This window comes from Penaeus vannamei, chromosome 37, assembly GCF_042767895.1.
Source record: "Penaeus vannamei isolate JL-2024 chromosome 37, ASM4276789v1, whole genome shotgun sequence".
In the NCBI taxonomy this organism is placed as follows: domain Eukaryota; kingdom Metazoa; phylum Arthropoda; class Malacostraca; order Decapoda; family Penaeidae; genus Penaeus; species Penaeus vannamei.
The window spans coordinates 5530782-5535781 of NC_091585.1; the positions used below are offsets into that span (position 1 = coordinate 5530782).

At 33.9% G+C, this 5000-nt stretch overlaps 1 pseudogene; it reads right to left on the minus strand.

The window, feature by feature from the left end:
• Positions 1–1596, minus strand: part of LOC138859622 (roquin-1-like) — a 7529-nt pseudogene extending 5933 nt beyond the window's left edge.
• Positions 1597–5000: the final 3404 nt, after the last annotated feature.

Below are 5000 nucleotides of genomic sequence, written 5' to 3' on the forward strand. Positions count from 1 at the left end.
ATAATATGTAATAACAATAAATAAGAATAATAGTAATAGTAACAACAACAACAATAATGACAATACTACTACTACTACTACTACAACTATAACTACAACAACAACAATAATAATTGAGATGTTCATAAAAATAATAATGATGATGGTTTTGATTATTTTGTAAATAAAAGAAAAAGTGGCAGATAATGATATAATATGATATAATATTAGCAATCATTTTAATGTATCACATATTGATACCATTATCATCATCATTATTTTTCTGCTCTCTATAAAAGCATAACCTACCTCTACCCAAAAAACAGCAACAAAAAGAAACATAAATAAAAAAAAAATAAAGATAATCAAGAAATGACAGAAGGAAAAAGAAATTAGCAGAGAAAATAAGAAAGGGATATGCAAAAACAAGAAATACAAGAAAAATATATATGTAAAAAAAAAAATGAAAAGTTTAAAATTCTTAACAGATTTTTAAACATCCACCTAGGCCCAGAAACTGGCACCCTCTTGCTCTGACTGCAGCCCAGAGGTTGGCAGAGAGCTGCTGGTGGTTCCCTGGTGTTGCAAAATGAGTTCTGTAACAGTGCGTTCCCCGAGAGCGATAAGTGCCCCGGACTGCTGCTCCTGCCCTCATCTTCCACTAGTTGGCAGTTGATGAGGGTGACAAGCTGCGTTGCATGGTGGAGAGGGAGTGTTTAGATGTTGAGCCATTTGTTCTAATACCTGAAATCAAAGGGTAAAAGACTATTTGAAATGGAAAGTGACTATGCCAGACCTACTTATTATTAATAAATTTAGCTTTATCATTTTTTGTTTTTTATTCTCACTATTACTATCATCTCATCATTTTTATTGCATATGTCTTCACTATCAATCTATGTAACAAAGACATATTAGATTATCAATATATGTAGCCTAGACATAATTCAGCCATGCCAGAGCACTGTTATCCATGCACACATTGTACATATTTCAAATCTTTTGAGTTCAGCAATGAGACCCACCACCCATCCAAGCCAACCCATCCCTACACTCCAACTCCCCACCCCCTAACTCCCCCACTGAGCCTCTGTACACTTACCAGAGAAGGGTTTGAGAAATAGTGCAAGGTCTTTGATGCACTTCACGGCTATGAAGTATTTCCAGGGTGTGAGTTGGGGGCACTGGTGGAGGAGGGGGCAGGTCACCCTCCTCCACGTTCGTCTGACCCCCACCAGTGACAGCAGGCGCTCAGCATTTGACCGGAAGCTGGTCAAGCAGTCTCAGTGCAGTCTTTATGAGGAGGGACAGAGAAAAGGACATTTGTTGATGATTTACCCAAAATATCTTTTTTGTATTTGATCTACTATATCAGAATAATGTGAAAAATAATGAAAAAGAATCCCCTTAATAACAGCAATACCAAACATCAACAACTAACCAAATACATTGACTTTCCCACCTGGTCATATGGACACTGATTGCTGGAGCTTGCGAAACAACCACGGCACACTGTCCACACCCAAGGCTGATGGGCCACGCTGCCACCATCGAGACTCATGGCAGCAGATGGGGCCACGACAGGAACTCCGTCCACTGGGGGGCCTGGATCGGCATGCTCCCAGACTCGTACTACTTGTCAACTGCAGGAACATAAGTTGTGCTATAAATACTGATTGTTTAACTGGTTTCTATAATACATACTATATTGGTCCTTAACGTTTGAAATGTCACAAACAAGAGCATTCAAAAGATAAAACAACAAAAAAAAACAAAACATGGAAATAGCTCCAGAAAACTATGAAATGCCAAATAACAATAAAAAGAATTACAGAGAGAAATGTAAATAAAGTAAGGATATTTGTAAAACTTAAAGAAATACTGAACTGGGGCATTTTTCTCTAGCTCATTCTTCCAATTACTCTCACAGTCTGTAGTATCAGTCTTTATTGCTGCAGCATCATTGTTCACATCACTTTTTATTTCACTGCACTGATCCATTTAAGTATATACAGACTAAAGTATTATACTATACTATACATGAATAAATGTTTGAAATAAATAGTAAACAGCAGAAATTCTTTCTAAGATTCATGCATGCAAAAAATTATAAAACATTAAAAAATAATAAAACTACTAAAAGAAATTAAAGTTTTTTCTCTTTCCAGTTGCATGTTATCCACACAATGCTGTGAAGCTATCATTGAGTAAACACAATTAACAAAACAAAATTGCAAGTGCATGTACTTGGCTTTACCCCAGGTAAAAGGAAATCTACACTTTTCACTTGATTTTATTCCTCCTTTAAATAATATCATATACTATGCATCTTCTAAGCAGGTCTTGTTAACCTTTGAATAAACTATATAACTAAACATGGAAAAAATGTAAAGGCTACCTTTAATAAAACCTTGAACAATAACAACAAATAATCATGCATAAAATAGTTCCATATCTGAATCTGCATGAATTACATGAACCCAACCCTACACTTATATACAAATACTGCACTATGCAGACTCTTATGCCTTCAGAATACTCTAACATCAGCATAAAGAAACAATGACACAAGCACAAAGCACATCCACAAGAGCAAGAAGAAATCATGGCTAAAAATATTATCATGCAATCTATTCAAACAAAGGTTAGAGGCATTCACTAGACACATTATGGACAGGCTCATTACATACTTCATATGGACATCTCAGGTTGTAATATATCAAAACTGGACAACAAATTAGACATTATATAAAAATAAATTGCAGTGTGTATCCATACTCATTTGAATTTCTTGGTATGTAATTTTCCTTCTGGCAATTGTGTGTGTGTGTGTGTGTATATGTGTGTGTGTGTGTGTGTGTGTGTGTGTGTGTGTGTGTGTGTGTGTGTGTGTGTGTGTGTGTGTGTGTGTGTGTGTGTGTGAGAGAGAGAGAGAGAGAGAGAGAGAGAGAGAGAGAGAGAGAGAGAGAGAGAGAGAGAGAGAGAGAGAGAGAGAGAGAGAGAAAGAGAGAGAATGATTTTCGTGAAGCCCTTATTCTTTGGCTTGATATAACATAAGGTTTAAGGCAGCCATCTGTTTTTTTTTTTTTTTTTTTTTTTTTTTAACATCAATTTTTCAACCGATTTTGATGGAACTTCCACCTTTTTATTTAGACCTTAGCCTGATCTCAAAATTGCCCAAAAAGTTTTTGAGTTATAGTAAAAAACAGACAAAACACCGAGTTCCAATTTTGAAAATTGATAAAAGTTTCAAAAACTAGATCAAATCCAAAAAAATACACAGGCATTCTGATGTGATTTTTCAACAGATTCATCCTATATCTAGTGCTTGATGCAAACACTTTTTTCAAATTCAACTATGTTTTCTTGTTGTGAATGTGTTTGACATATCCATCTTTTAGATTATTTTTTTATTTTTTTTTTTTTTTACATACATGTCCCTTTTACATGAAGCACAGGAAACTACAAAATGAACCAAAAAACCCTTACTTTGGACTAGAATTGCATGTGCTAGGACTTTTGAAGAATTTTTTTGAGATATCGGTATTTTTGCTTTTTCGTATATCTTGATAACTGTTTTATTATTGACAAAATTAGGTATAAGAATAATCTGTCAACATAATAATTCTCTATCATTCACCTCCTCCAGTATTGTGGAAATTCCTAGCAAGTAATAATATCTCACTAAGCAACATTTGTTATAGTGGGGTCACACTGATTTAGGGTTACTTTATCTATATATGAAATAGGCCTACATTGACAATATTTGGAAATTTCTCTAAAATCCTCCAGGACACAGGTATTGATTTCATTTTTGAACAGAAAACCCTTTATCTAGTGTAAGTATAAAGCACTTTTTTCAATTATGACTTAGTTTTTGGTTTGTGAATATTTTGCGTAGACGACATTTAGAACACCATAAAAAGGACTTTTATATTTATGTCACTTTTAGAAGAAACACAGGAAAAAATTGCAAAAACAAAATAACACAAGCACTATATTCATCATTCAGTATAAAATGTTTATAATGGTCTAAAATTGTGTGTGGTATAGTTTTGAAGATTACAAAGGGTCACACTTGAGTTGGGGTGTTTCTCTACGTACATTGACCATTTTTAAAAATTTCTCCAAAATCCCCAAAAAATAATACAGCCATTCTGATTTCATATCTGAATAGAACAATATTTCATCTATTGCACAGCTGATGCACATTTTTCGAATAGAGTGAATATTTTATGCTTATGGTGACTTTTGAACATATAAAAGGGGCCATTTTTATCGTCACTTTTACAAGCACACAAAAATATTGCAAATCCTTATTGCATCATGCAATAGATCTACAATTCAACTACAAAATAACCCATATTAATTTCATTTCAGACTGAAAATATGTGTGATACACATAAAAGTCTAGAGTACTGAAATATGGCGAATTTTTCCTCCATTTTTTACATAACAAATCATACATGAAATAGTTGTATATGATATAATTATCTATCATTTCCATTTACTGTTGCTGTAATGGGGTTTTACAACATATACTGGTCTGAAAAATGATAGTTCTCCATACAAGTGACTATCACACTCGCAGGCAAGATACAATAGAAGGCGCCACACACGTTTTTGAGGTAATTTACGGGAAGAAACATCCACCATTTCACACCAATACTTCCGTAAAATACAGATATACAAATACAGAGTGGTGACTATGGGATAAGATATGTAGGTATGTAGATCCTTTATGTGTATTACGACCTTTGTTTATATGTTGTTGCTGCATTGTTTGTCTGTTTGTTGATTGTATGTTTGTTGTGTTTTTTGTTTGTTTGTTATGTTTGCAGGATAATTCAAAAAGTTAAGAACTGATTTTTACTGAGATTTTATCAGAGGTGTGTTTTAGCCTAACTTAGACACTATGGTGGTGACCTGGATTCAGATCCAGCATTTATTTTAATCAAAAGTTTATGGACAGATTTTAATGAACTTTTTGTAAATGTAATCTTAGCCAAACTTATATTCCA